This window comes from Callorhinus ursinus, unplaced genomic scaffold (assembly GCF_003265705.2).
Source record: "Callorhinus ursinus isolate GAN/ISIS: 27379988/994484 unplaced genomic scaffold, GSC_fseal_2.0 scaffold8, whole genome shotgun sequence".
Taxonomy (NCBI): domain Eukaryota; kingdom Metazoa; phylum Chordata; class Mammalia; order Carnivora; family Otariidae; genus Callorhinus; species Callorhinus ursinus.
Genome location: NW_027397070.1, coordinates 55,260,693 through 55,276,563, shown reverse-complemented (window position 1 = coordinate 55,276,563; position 15,871 = coordinate 55,260,693). Strand labels below are relative to the sequence as shown.

Here is a 15,871-nt window from a genome sequence, read left to right as displayed (position 1 = left end):
GACCCCAAATGTGACTCTCTTAAAAGGTAAGTCCTTTAAAGTGGTGATTAAATTAAAATGAGTCCAGTAGGGTGGGCCTTAATCCAATCTGAATGATGTCCTTTTCCAAGAGGAAATTTGGACACAGAAAAGACACTAGGGGTATGCATGCAGGAAAGAAAGGCCATGTTAGAACACAACAAGAAGGTGGCCATCTGGAAGCCAAGTAAAGAGGCTTCAGGAGACACCAAACCTGCTGATAACTTGATCTTGGACTTCTAGCCTCCAGAAGTGTGAGAATGTAAATTTTTGTTGTATAAGACACCTAGTCTCTGGTGCTTCATTATGGCAGCCCTCGCTGACAAATAAATACTTCTTTCCTACTATAAGCATGCAAATGCCATACATTTTTCTGTAAGTACCGTTTGAATTGTGTCACACATTTTCATAGAAAGTATTTTCATGATATTGCATTTCTAAGTATTTCTTTTTTTTTTTTTTTACTTTTTTATTTTTGTGGAAGAGAGAGCGTGGGGGGTGAAGAATGGGGGGAAGAGGCAGAGGGAGAGGGAGAAGCAGACTCCCCAGCTGAGCAGGGAGCCCAACTTGGGGCTCTATCCCAAAACCCTGGGATCATGATGTCATCTGAAGGCAGATGCTTAACTAACTGAGCTACCAAGGTGCCCCCGTTTCTAAATATTTTCAATTTTCAGTATTATTTCTTTTATAATATATAAATTATTCAGACCTATGTTTATAGATTATACAAACATAAGTTTTTTTCACATATTTTTGTTGTTGATTTCTAATTCAACAGCTGTATAGTATAGAAAAGATACTCTACATGATTCCAATTAGCAATAATCGCGCCTCGGATAAACCTCATTGGCTACGATACTGCCACTGCTCAAAGCTACTCTACATGATTCCAATTCTTTTAATTGTACTAAGGTTTTGTGACCTAGGGTAACAGCCACTTTTGTAAATATTGCATCTATGCTCTGAAGAATATGGATGCTCCCTTTTTTGGGGAAGCATAGATGCCCATATGTCTATTAAACTGAACCTCTAATTTTATTGTTCACATGTCCCATATTCTTACAAATATGTGTCTTTGTCCTATGAATTATCAATAAAAACCTGTTTATCTCACACCAATTGGGTGAATTTACTAATTTCTACATTCTAATATTTGGTTTGTGTATTTCGGGTTATTTAATAGGTTAATTTAAATACATATTTATTATAAATTCTCACAGACTTGAAATTTTTATCTCCAATAATGTATTTATCTTAAAGTCCATCTTGTTCAAAGCACATCAGTCTTCTTCTCTAGAGCATATAGCTGGTTCATCTTTTGCCATCTTTTGTTGTTGCTACTGTTTGTTCACATTATTTTGCTCCTCTAACTGATGAAAATAAATTTCATATTTTATATGCCAATCCCAAAGCTGAATGACATACTCTAGATTATGAAGGGCATGTTAGTAAAAATGGAAAATGAAAGAGGAAAAAGCTATTGGATATATCCTCCAGCCCTACAGCAGAAGTTTTATTCCCTTTCCTCACCCCCATTGACAATCTGATTTCTTTTTCATGGTAACTTCAGGCTCTTACCCAGCAGGATTACTTAGGGCTCACTTGATCAAATAATTTTCTTTGTCTAAGAAAAAAAAAATTAGCTTTAACGTTGGCAAACAGGGAAGATATTGGAATGCTTGTTCTCTGTACCAGTGCACTCTATTGCATGTAGAAACACATCCGCAACATTAACAGCCATCTGCTCAGTAAATGAAACTTTATGTAAAGTTATGGTATTGGATTGGTGAGCCGTATGATGCCACATAGTTCTAAGTTCTTTGACTCTGAGATCTTTTGTTTTGAAAGTGCCATGATTCTGCTATTAAAACCAAACAGACTACCTCCTTCTTAAATTAAGAAAACGTGGATGGAACTGGAGGGTGTTATGCTTAGTGAAATAAGTCAATCAGAGAAAGACATGTATCATATGACCTCACTGATATGAGGAATTCTTAATCTCAGGAGCAAACTGAGTGTTACTGGAGTGGTTGGGGGTGGAAGGGATGGGGTGGCTGGGTGATAGACATTGGGTAGGGTATGTGCTATGGTGAGCGCTGTGAATTGTGCAAGACTGTTGAATCACAGATCTGTACTTCTGAAACAAATATCGCAACATATTTTAAGAAAAAAGAAAAAGAAGAAGATAGCAGGAGAGGAAGAATGAAGGGGAGTAAGTCAGAGGGGGAGACGAACCAGGAGAGACGATGGACTCTGAAAAACAAACTGAGGTTTCTAGAGGGGAGGAGGGTAGGGGGATGGGTTAGCCTGGTGATGGGTATTAAAGAGGGCACATTCTGCATGGAGCACTGGGTGTTATGAACAAACAATGAATCATGGAACAGTACACCAAAACAAATGATGTAATATATGGTGATTAACATAACAATAAAAAATTTAAAAAAAGAAAAAGAAGAAGATGGCAGGAGGGGAAAAAAAGAAAACAGATTATACTTGAGCTTTACATGTTCATAGGGGTCGCTAACCTCTAAAAAAATGAACAATGCCTAAGACATATTTGGAAAAGTTGAAAAAGTTATTGGCTATTTTGCTTAAATGGTGTGGATGTCAATGGAGACCTTCTGTGAACCAATCTCAGAATAGGAGACATTGGGTGCTGCACTGCAGAATGCACTAGTCACATAATAGATATCTTTCATTCGTTTGGAAATCATTTCTGTTATTTTATGATTTTGCTAAATCTAAAGATGGACAGTTTACACATTTATTATAAAAATTTTCTGGAAGATGGAATATTTATTCTAATAAATTAGTACATTAGGATCTTAGAAGAAAATAAAATGTCTTATTCTATTGGGATAGTACATTTCATTTTGCTTCGATTTACAAAGGATGCATGACTTAGGTAATATAAATGCCTTGCAAACCTACCATATTTTAAAAATATTCAAAATAAAAATAATTTAAAATGTTAAATCATTCTCTGGTTGATGTGCCTATGGATGAAACGTCTGTTTGTATTAATATATTGGCTCCATATGATGTTTCACATTGCATCATATGGTCTAATGCTTCTTTATTGTGCTAGAGTGGTATTGTCAGGCTCCTAATTTAAATCTATAATTACTTTTGTTGTAATATGAATTGGCAAGTAGGAACTAACTTTCATTTACAATTAACAAGTCACAAAATAGAGCATAGTAATAAGGTAGAGATTAATACATAATGATCCACCAATTATATTATAGTATTTATTTGATGAGACAGAAATTTCATGAGTACAGATTTAATTCCTATAACAATTTTTCAGTGAAGTAGATAATATTTTAAATTTTTACAAAATTGTGGCACCTGGGGGGTGCTCAGTTGGTTAAGTGTCTGATATCAGCTCAGGTCATGATCTCGAGATTTCAGGATCCTGGGATCTAGTCCAGTGTAGACCTCCACACTCAGCAGGGAGTCTGCTTGTCCCTCTGCCTCTCCTCCTGCTTCTACTCTCTCTCTCAGAAAAATAAATAAATAAAATCTTTAAAATAAATAAATATATATATATTTTTTGCAAATTCTATGTTACAATACTAAGCTGTCATTTATGCACTGGTTAGTAAAATAAATTCTCAAAAAAAATCAGGAAAAAATAGAAAGCCATTAGAGATGAAAAGAAATTACAATTACTTAGATAAGTGAATAACATTTTTGAGAAAATAGGCAGAAGTGTCAGAAAATAGGAAATCATTTTAGGGCTATTAATTTAACCATTATATAGCAGAAGATACTTCAATGATGAGCAGAATATAAATATAATTTCTACCTCCATATCAGTCATAATGGATGAATTTCAGGAAAAACAGGACTACCCCAAAAGACTACATTTGGCTATCTCATAAGCTTTGTTCTAGTGAAAAGAAATATGCTGTTTCTGATTTAGATAAAATGATGTGAAATTGGAAATTTCAATATTAAATTATTGGTCACTTTTGTTGAGAATCATCCACTTAGAGTATAATCTTTTTTAATGATCTTTAAATTATCTAAAAGATGGTATATATAGGAAATTTTTAGAAATATATAACCCATTTTTCTTGCATATGGTGAAAAATTATCAGACCATAGTTACTTTGTTCTGTCTCAAATAATATTTTGTTAAATTTTTTAAAATTTGTTTTAAGGGTGGAAAATCATTGATTAAAAAATTTGAATGGGTCCATGGGGTGCCTGGGTAGCTCAGTCGTTAAGCATCTGCCTTTGGCTTAGGTCATGATCCCAGGGTCCTGGGATTGAGTCCTGCATCAGGCTCCCTGCTCAGCAGGAAGCCTGCTTCTCCCTCTCCCCCTCCCCCCTGCTTGTATCCCCTCTCTCGCTGTCTCTCTCTGTCAAATAAATAAATAAAATCTTTTAAAAAAATATTTCAATGGGTCCAAAGATTACCAGTTTTGTCATACATTCATTGTAACATGAATCAAGAAAATGCATATCATCGATAGATTTAAGTATTCTGAATTGAAATATGATTTTTAAAAATACATATGTCTTTCTGTATAACAAAAATTATATAAAAAGTGAGAAAATGCTGTTTTTGAATGCAAAATCTATATAATTTTGGCAAGGCCATATCTAGCATTGAGATGATCATTCCAGAAATAATGTGAATGGGGGAATATTCTTCATTTGGCAGGACTCACAACCAAATTTGATAACATTCTGGTAGAATTTTATGCAGAATATAAACATTGATAACATGAAATATTTGACATTGTTTTATACGTTGATATACAAACTCAAAAGATCAAAATAAGAACAGATGCAATGGAATAAATTATATTGAATTAAGAAATGCTTACTATTACTCTATTACAATCCCTGATGTAAGTCATAAAGAAGAGATCATTATTTTACACATTCTACATATGAATATATTTAGGAGAATTTTGTTCAATACTTGATTGGAGAAAACATATACAAATTGTTACTTTGCCATTTAGACAAACTAATACAATTACACTAATAAATTTAAATGAGGGAATGCTCCCCAACTCATTTTATGAGGCTCAAAAATCTTGTTATCCAAATCAAAGATATCATGAGAAAGAAAACATGGATGGCCAAACATATTCATGAGATATGATATAGTGTTTTGTGAACAAGTTAGTTTTGTGATATTTCTCCATTGTACTTATGACTGTGTAACATACTACTTATTTAAATTAAAATATCTCAGGAAGGGGCGCCTGGGTGGCTCAGATGGTTAAACGTCTGCCTTCGGCTCAGGTCATGATTCCGGGGTCCTGGGATCCAGCCCCACATCGGGCTCCTGGCTCAGCGGGGAGTCTGCTTCTCCCTCTCCCTCTGCCTCTCCCACTGCTCATGCTCTCTCTCTCTCTGTATCTCTGTGTCTCAAATGAATAAATAAAAAATTCTTTAAAAAAAGATTAAAAAAATAAAAATAAAATATCTCAGGAAACAAACTGAGGGTTGCTGGAGTGGTGGGGGGGTGGGAGGGATGGGGTGGCTGGGTGATAGACATTAGGGAGGGTATGTGCTATAGTGAGCACTGTGAATTGTGTAAGACTGTTGAACCACAGACCTGTACCTCTGAAACAAATAATACATTATGTTAAAAAAAGAAGAAGAAGAAGAAGATAGCAGGAAGGGAAGAATTAAGGGGGGGAATCGGAGGGGGAGACGAACCATGAGAGACTATGGACTCTGAGAAACAAACTGAGGGTTCTAGAGGGGAGGGGGGTGGGAGGATGGGTTAGCCTGGTGATGGGTATTAAAGAGGGCACATTCTGCATGGAGCACTGGGTGTTATATGCAAACAATGAATCATGGAACACTACATCAAAAACTAATGATATATTGTATGGTGATTAACATAACATAATAAAATAAAAAAATATAAAAACCATGAAAAAATAAAATATTTCTTTTTGGTGTTTCCTTCTAACTACAACATGAGTTTCATTAAAGCATATATTTTGTTAACTACTAAGCCCTATACCTAGACCAGGACCTTATATGGTAAATTTTTAATAAGCGTATGTTGAATGAATTAATCCCAGAAATGAATGTAAATTAACTTTAGAAAATAATTATAAATGTAACTCACCAAATGAAGTAATTAAAATAGAAAACCATATAAGAGTTTCTATAGATGCAAATAAACCAGTTAAAAATTCTACACCTGTGTTAAAAAAGGGAGGGGAGATTTTTTTTTTAAGATTTTATTTATTTATTTGAGAGAGAGAGAATGAGAGATAGCACGAGAGGGAAGAGGGTCAGAGGGAGAAACAGACTCCCCGCTGAGCAGGGAGCTGGACGTGGGACTCGATCCCAGGACTCCAGGATCATGACCTGAGCCGAAGGCAGTCGCTTAACCAACTGAACCACCCAGGCGCCCTGGGGGGAGATTTTCTTAACCAGATTATGGGTATCTACCAGAACCCAAGCATTATACACAGTGGTGAAATGATAGACTTTTCCCTTAAAATCAAGAAAAAGAAAAGTATGCTCACTATTTATTCCTATTCAAAGATTTTGCTCAACATTCTAAGTATTGCAGAAAGTATAACTGCCAAACAAAAAAGAGTAAGGATCTACACATAATTTTATTTAGAATTAATAACAGATTTTATTAAATTTTTGTACACCGGCAACAGACAGGAAACCTAATTTCAGAAATTACCTTTAGCAAAACAAATAAATGAACAGAATAATCTTTCATAAAAAGATCCACATGGAAGCACATACCAAAAAGTATGGTTGAAAGTCATGTGTGTGTATAGGTGTTTATGAATATGTATGTTTATACAACATATATAAATAAATAAAAAACAATAGCATGCTATGGAAAGGAAAAATCAAAATGTGAAAAGTGACCCTTACCAAGTTAATTTGTAGATTCTGTGAAATCTTCAATACATATTCAATGGGATTCTTCATAAAATTCGATAGAAGTAGATTCTAACATATATATGAAGGAACAAAAGGGGCCATAAGAGCCAGTACACTCTTTAAAATGAATAAACAAAGATGACTTAGCTTTCAATGTATCTTATAAAAACCATGATAACATAGCATTTATTGGCACAGGCACAATGAGGGTTGACCAATTAAATAGAAAGGGGAGTCTAGAATTAGACCTTCGCATGTATGGTGATTCATAATGACATCAGTAGCTCTGTAAAATAGTGGCGATAAACTTCAGTTCATAGTAGTTGACTAACTGGTGCTTAATGAGGGGAAATTGTGTTATATGCTATTCTGATAAACACATTCCACAGTGAATGATTACCACGAAGCTTTAGAGAGCATTTGCCATGAACTAGGAGTTCTGCTAGGCCCTTTGTCTCTTTTCATTTCTAGACTTAGTCTTTGATTTAGCTACTATTTTAGCTCCCACTTCAAAAATTAGAACAGTACCCACTATTAGAAAGCTCAGGAGTGTCGGAGCCGGGATCTACACATTGTTCTCCTCTCTCAAATCCATGCACTCAACCTCCTGCCTGGTTTTATATTTCTCTTCTTGAGGACCATTAATAAAACCAAACCAAACCAACAAACAAACACTATTATGAGGCTGTATCAAAATAATACAAACTACAATGTCAGCATGTTCCGAATTTCAATTAAATGCAAACACTAAAGAATCATAAATTGCAGTAATTTGGGAAACCACTGAGATAAGAGATATTTCATAAAAATACTAATTTTTAAAAGATCTTACAATCACCTCACTTGCATTAAAAGGAAATTTAATATTATCTTATTAAATGCACTCATTTTATTGATGCTTATAGGATCACTTTTAAATAGAGGCCTAACATCCAAAAGTATACATTTAATAATGTGAAACCTGCAAAGAGAAACTAACAATGTGAAAACAGCCAAAAAGGAATCATATTTTATTACAACGGAAAATTGGCTGAATTTTGACTATTTATCTTATGAGCAAATTTGGAGAAACTTTATAAAGCTTGTTTGTCGGGAGGGACCTTTAATAGCAAAACCTGGAAAATGTTACCTATTATTAGCTCAAACTATTGTATTTACCTGTTATCCTTATAACACTGCCAGTATAAAGAGTCTGTCAGTGTTTCCATTTCATTTAGGAATCAGTCACGACACTTTGCTCTGGGCTAAAACCTCGCATGTGAGCCCAAAGTCAGTTTTATTTTTCCTTAAATAAATTTTGAAATACTTTTCAGCTAGGCCGTTTTAGTTAGAATAGAACATAAATAAATGTAACTGACTCCAGATGCTTTTGGTGCCCACTGAGAAACAACAGAAAAGATATGTGTTTTCTTAAAAAGTAAAAAATAAATCTGAAAGCAATGACCAATGTGCGCCCTCACTCCATTTGAACCGTGTGTCTTAATTTAAATTTGTGCTTGCTTTATTATTCTAGGACTACATGAAATTCAGCTCTCCCAGGGTATTTATAGTAACTCACAAATGTAGATATTTTAGGTAACATTTATTTAGTTCTAGATTTTAAATAAAATGCATATATCAACAATTCTTGATTTAAAGTAATGCAGTATTACATATGCATACAATTGGAAGACCCTAAAGCCATCCTTGCCTAATAAATCTGGTAAAGATAACACCCATCCTCCACACTTTCAAATATATCATATAACCATTGCTCTGTGTTGACTCAGCCTTGGAGAAAGGCGCCCAGCAGGTTGGCAGGATAAAAGCTTTCCTGTTTATTCAACATTGTGCCTCTGTAGGGTGTATAGTGGCAATGAGACTGGTAGGTCTTATGCAGTACATAAATATTTCATTTTCCAAATCTACCAATCACACTTGGCAAAATGGAAAAAGTGAGATTGATCACCAGCAGACCTTAGATGCACCTTCTAGATGTAATTGAGACAGTCTACTGAGGTGTCACCTGGCACCTTCATTTGTACATTGTGCTGGCATCATTGCAGCCTTCATAGTCTGCTTCCCATAGAAGCATCTGAGTGTGTCATAGCAGTTAGTAGTTAGATATACACAGATGAGCTCCACCACATTTCACCAGTTTAGGGGTATATGGTTGACAAGAGGTCCAAGCTTGCTAGGAAGAGTTATCTTTAATCTTCTCAGAAATCCACAAGTGTCACTTACAGAACCAACAGGGCATTGGATCCTCAGAACATTGACCCAGCTTCCTAAACAAATTATTTTCAGGTTCAGTGAGAGAGCTTCACTGGGGAAAGAGAGAAAAAAGAGAGGAAATAGTTTATTGCATAACTAGGTGCATAAAAACATTAAATTTGAGGTTAGATGACATCATAAACACATTCTCCCTCCTTCTCTTTGTTGAGCAGACTCTTCACCTTCTCAGCTCAACTTATACAGCTGTAAAATATGAATGCCAAGGAATTTTTTTTACTTCCATTATAGATTTGTGAACCTCAAATAGCTGAAATACATATTTGTAAGAATTACACAAGTAAAAGGTTTGTTTTCAACAGAAAATAGCATTAGTTAAAGGATATTAAGTAAATCACTCATATTATTGATATATAATATAAATATTGATATTATTGATGTTGAATATCAATATTGATATTATTGATACTGATAATGATAAGGGGGTATAATGGAGGAAGTAGGTAGAGACACTGTCCTACCATGAACTCTCTGTGTGATCCCAGGACAGACACAACCTCCATGAGTCTCAAATCCCTCATCAGAAAGAGTGGATACCATCACTCCAATACTGTTATTGTGAGAAATAAATGAGAGAGGGATCAGACAATTTGTGGAACTTATTAGGATTAATGCCATGACTCATAGATTTATTTTAATAACATATTAATTGGTTAGAATTGGATTCAGCTGTCTGAAGCTAAATGAAATAGTTATATATCCTCACATAATAAGAAGTCCAAAGGTAGGCACACCACAGCTGTGATAGTAGCTTCATGATACCATTGGAGTAACAGATTTCTTCCAGTTTCCTATCTTGCTCTCCTGGCCTGTGGGTTTTTTTTCTCCTTATCATAAGATGGGCATTCCATTTTCAGGATTTGTATCCACATTTCAGGCAGGAAGATAAAAAGCAAATGGCAAAATCCTACTGCCAACTGAATCTGTTCATTTTCATTGTTGAAAAATGACTTTCTTAGATACTCACATGGGATGCTTTTGTTTACATTTCAATGGCTAGAAATGGGCCTATTGGGTGTTCCTAGTTTCTAGACAGTCTGAGAAAGTGGATATTTCAACAAGGCACATTACTGAACAGGATAAAATTATGATTCTTTTATAAAGGAACTAAGGAGAGGTTGGTTATGGAGTAGACTTCCATTAGTCAGCCACACATTCAAAAATTAGGGAAATGCCTGCATTATGTTGAATTTTTAGCTTTATGTATGTCAGCCTCCCTAAATAAGTTGTAGACTCCCTGAAGACAGGCTCCAACTTTATTACTTCTCTTAAAAGTTCCACAGCATGCTACAGAGGTTGGTGTACACTATAGAAACAAAATAAACATTTTTAACAATCTGTATTAAAATGATAAACTATCTATAAATACCACCTTAAGTGAGTCATCCAGCTTCAAAACTATTTTTCTTTGCGTCTCTTCAATTCTATGAATGTCCTCCATAGGTTGTTAATATATTCTCAGGGATATCACTCAAAGGCAAAGCAAGATACTCATATTTTATCCAAAACTTTTGTGTGGAAAGATTTTGTGACTGAATAATTCTACAAACAGGAAATGGCATTTCAGTGGCACGTCTATAACTATGGATCTTATATGCACCAACGTGTTTCTTTATTGCTACCAAAAGTATAATTATTGTGGATTTATTCTTGGCCTTTATGAATGTCTAAGAGAACATAGCCCGATTAAACTGATTTCCTTCCCTCAGAACTTTAGCCCAATGGACTAGAAAAATACCTGACCTAGAGTAGTATTTATTAGGAATGCCCTCGTTTCTAGGTTGTTCCTGTGACTTGTGACATTTATGTGAAATACAGGTAAGAGGATCATAAAGATGTTTACAATGGCTTTTCAATTGTTAGGAGCCTGTGAAATAAGAAGGTATTTTTTAAAGATTTATTTATTTGAGAGAGAGAGAGAGAGAGAGGACAAAGGGAGGGGCATAGGGAGAGGAAGAGAGAGAAGCAGACTCTCCACTGAGTAGGGAGCCCGATGTGAGGCTTGATTTCACACCTCAAGACCATGACCTGAGCCAAAATCAAGAGCCTGATACTTAACCGACTCAGCCACCCAGTGCCCTGGGAAGTAAGAAGGTATTAAAGCAAGACTCACTAATCAGATTGTTTACAAATGAGCTCCTTAAGCAGGCATTTGTATAGTATATGTAGGATATGGGCATATAATTTATGTCTAATGAATGAACATTGTATGTCTAATAATGTCCCCTTCTTTTGTCAACTGACATGCCCAAACTCAGATTTTTAGAAGGGGCAATGGGTTAAGTCTCTTTCTCATCTTGAAATTTATAGAAAAGTATCTCTTATGTCTGCACACACACACACACACACACGCAAAGAGAAGAGAAACTGTATTTCAGGCCCTGGTGGTTTTACTTTAGCCAAGGACAATTTTACATCTTTAAAATGATTCTTTTAATTTCAAGGTTAGCCACCCAATATAACCATTACCATTTTAGGTTTCAAACTTGTTTAACACTGATTTCCACCCTTAGTAAAATATTCACAAAGCATGTGTGACATCTTGGCTTATTATGCACCCAGACTGATTAAATAAGTTCACAGAATGAGATGATTGAAGGAGAGAATATTATAATTACAGATCATCATGCTTTTAAACACAACTCTGGGGTTATTTTGCAGATTAATTCATTTAGCCTTCTATCATTCCCCAAAATATCATGTGATACTTTTTCCCAATAATTTTACAGTGTAGTACCATACAGATTTTGTATAGTCACATCCAACTCATGCAGGTTTTATTTGTATGTCAGATGACTCTAAAATTTACATCTCTGCCTATGACATCACATCTGAATTACATTCATTAATGCTCTAAACTATGTTCTTAAACTCTCCAAATTGTCTCTTTTTGAATTCCATGTAAAGCCTAGATTGAACCCACCCACTTTTTTTTTTTTTTTTTTTTTTTGAATCACAAACCTGTACTTCTGGAACCCATCCACTTCTGCCCATCTCTACTACCCTGTGAGCCAGGCTTCAGTCATCCTCTTGTTCATGATTGTGGCATGTCCTATAAATTCTGTGTTAGTTCTTCCTTAGTTTTGGAAAGTTTTCAGCCTTTTTATCTTCTAACCTTGTTTCTTTCCCTTTTTTAAAAAATTTTCTCCTTTTGAAATTCCGATTGGATATATATGTATAAAGGGTTAACGGTAGTCTTTGGCTGATAACAGCCCTGCATAAGAACAGCCTTCTTGTCCCACAGTATTGCTGCTTTGCAAACAGAAGTGTTAGTGTATTGGTGAATGATCCTGCATCTGGATTGTGCAAACATTGGCATATGAGGGACGGCTTGCATTACTAGAATAATAAATAAGATTGATGGGAAATAAAGACATTAGCTTTTATGTGCTCCCCACATACACACTTTGGGTTCTTAGATAGTTTGAGTACCTTCAGATTAGATGAAGATGCTTTACTTGCTTTATCTCTTGCTTCCCATCCTTTTATAAAATCGAGTAAACATAGTTCTAGATTAAAGCCTATGGGTTTCTCCTGGGTCTGATTGCCAATTCCAACCTGAAAAGCCACTATGTCCTTGTAGTATATTTTAGATTCTCATTCTATTCTCAACCTAAAGTCTTCATGTTTTTCTACTCTGAATCTCCCTGCTTCATTCTAAGTAAATTCTTCAGATATATCTTCTATCCACAGGTTCTCTCTTCAGCTGCATCTAGTACTAACCCATTCATCAAGGTGATTCTTTTCAGATTCATGATTTTCATTTCTAAAAATTTTGTTGTTTCTCTGCACACCTGGTTGGTCACTTTTGTAGTTACATCTTTATTGTGTTAAACATTGCATATATAATTATGTTATAGTCTATATCTGGTCACTTTAATATTTAAAATGGACTTTCAGTTTTTTTGATCTCACAGTAATTAATATGCTTGTTGTTTTTGTGATCTTCAGTTGTGAACTCATATTTGTTGCATCTTGATCTTTGACATTCCCTAGAGCCCAAATTGTGAATGAAACATTTTCTGCATTTTGCTTTAATTGCAGCCAAAATGATATGTTTGTCTCTTCTGGTTTTCACATAACAATTTTTAACTGACTGACTGTACTTAACTGACTCTACTCTAAAATAGAGATGGAAAATACAGATTGAATTCAAAGTCCCTTTGTATGGTGTTCAGAACTTGGAATTCATTGTACCTAACATCCACATCATAAATAATGATGAAATGTTCAGACTATACTGCACAACCTCATTTAAAATATCATGCTATGTAAATACAGTTTATTTAATAGTAATATAAACACAGTAGAATGATTCTGATGTATCCATAAACTAAGTAGGAAAGTTTAATTTAACGTTTATTGAGTACCCACTCTTTGCCAGGTGGTATGCTGCGTCATGAAGATCCTAGTTTTGAACAAGAACAGTTCTGCCATTAGAGGCCTCGTAGTATATATGCTAAAAAATATTCTATTTCATATTCAGTATTGGACCATGGTGAAATGGAAGGTTTAATTAGTGGAATTCTAAAAATGAATAACAACCTAAAGAGAACTAATCTGTTTTTTTTAAGAGGATGGGGTGTTTTGATACTTTATTCCCACAAATTTAATTTTCAAACTTTCTGATTTCCATATTTCGGGGGCATCATTAGCAAAATTCTTGTGTTGATGAAGCTTACCTATGTCAGACACATTCAGGCAGGTTTGCATTAGAGAGTTAAATCTTAGATTGCAGTATTTTTGTCTTCATCATATTGATTTTATTCATATTTGAAATCAGGTCCCCCAGTTCCTTTAAACTATTTAGCAGAAAATCTTACCAGTTCTGATAAATGTTAGATCATGGTTTACACTATTATAATAAATATAAATGTAAACACACAGATCATAAATGTAAATATAAATATAATATAAATGTATTGCATTATATAATTACATAAATTATTACATAAATATAAATTACATATATATTACATAAATATAAATGTAAGCGCACACAAACATACTAAGCAATAGTATTTTGGTATATCTTCCTACTGCACTTTATTAATCGTCTTTAAGGGGTATAAATTTTTTTCAAATATTGCTATGTTCTGAATGTCTCTAAGACTTGATAAATCTTATAATCTGCATTGGAATCCCTTAAGTTCCTGACTGAATACATGACTCCTTAAGAGAGAGCCTTTCAGGCACCTTTCTGAGAAGTGAGAGTAAGGCACTGAATACATTCTAACTCTCTGCTTATGCAAAATTTCCTTAAAAAAGCCACACATATCTTATAAACTCCAGTTTCTCAAGTAGATAAGTCATAAAAATAGAGGAATGCTTAAATACAATATCAAGCATCAAGATTTTCATGTCAATTGATCTATATAAAGGAACACTTTAGGGGCACCTGGTGGCTCAGTTAGTTAAGTGTCTGAGTTGGCTCAAGTCATGATCTTAGGGTCCTGCGATCGAGCCCCATGTTGGGCTTCCTGCTCAGTGAGGAGTCTGCTTGTCCCTCTCCCTCTCCCTCTGCCCCTCCCCCTGCTTGTGTTCTCTCTTTCTCGCAAATAAATAGATAAAATCTTTAAAAAAAGGAAAATTAGTGTTGATTAGCAACCAATAGAAATGTGCCAGAAATTCAGTCTGTGTGGGGAAAATCATATTAGAAAGTACACAAATGATATGATCAAAAATAAGACATCCAAAAAAGGGAGGATCAAAGTCTAGCAAGGAAAGAGAAATTACTTGAATATTTAAATCAGGACTGAAGGCAAAGAATCGGTTAACCAGGTGATATAAGAGCCTACAAGTCAACAGAGGATGATGAAGTAACAGCAAAGAAGTTCCTACCATCCCTCCACTGGAGGGATGGGGGGAGGAGAAAGTCACTAGTATAGGAAGCTGAGGCCACACCCTGGCCTGTCCACCAGGAGCTGGAATCTTAGAGGAGTTGCCACCACTGCTGGAGGAGATACCTGAGGAGACCAGGAAAGCGAGAGATACTCCCATCCCCTTCACTCCCTCCCATTACCTTTTCAGTGTCCGGCCTATGCCTCCCTTTGACATTTGTGGGAATAGAAGCCTGCAGGGAAGGATGAGGGCAAACAGAACCTGGACTGGAAATTCTAATTCCTTCACAGTGGATTCATGTTGCAGTAGCTGGGCTCCTTTATGACCTGTCTTCACCCCTACTTCAAAAAAAGAATAGAGAACTGTTTTTGTTTGAGATAAGCTTTAGGATACAGAGGGTTTTTTTATTCTATTCTTATTTCTGTTTTTTTTTTTTTTTTCCTGGAAACAGTAAGAATTGTAACAAGAAGAAAATAAGAAAAATAATTTTTTAAAGATTTTATTTATTTATTTGAGAGAGTGCCAGAGAGAGCATGATGGGATGGGAGGCAGGGGGGAGTGGGGCAGGGGGAGAGGGGGAAGCAGACTCCTTACCAAGCAGGGAGCCTGAGGTGGGGCTCAATCCCAGGGCCCCGGGGTCATAACCTGAGTTGAAGGCAGATGCTTAGCCACCCAGGCTCCCCTAGAAAAAAATGTTAAGGGGTACGGGAGCAGAGGGAGAGGGAGAGAGCATCTTAAGCAGCCTCCAAACCCAGCGAGGAACCTGTTGCGGGGCTCCACCTTGTGACCCTGAGATCATGACTTGAGCCAAAATCAAGAGTCAGTCACTTAATCTACTGAGCCACCC

General features: G+C 35.5%; 1 non-coding gene across 1 annotated transcript; it reads right to left on the bottom strand.

Annotated features, from left to right (window-relative positions):
• Positions 1-746: 746 nt before the first annotated feature.
• Positions 747-894, bottom strand: LOC112822892 (U4 spliceosomal RNA). Its single transcript, XR_003207870.1, has one exon. It is a non-coding gene; the product is annotated as a U4 spliceosomal RNA (small nuclear RNA).
• Between the last annotated feature and the right edge of the window lie 14,977 nt (positions 895-15,871).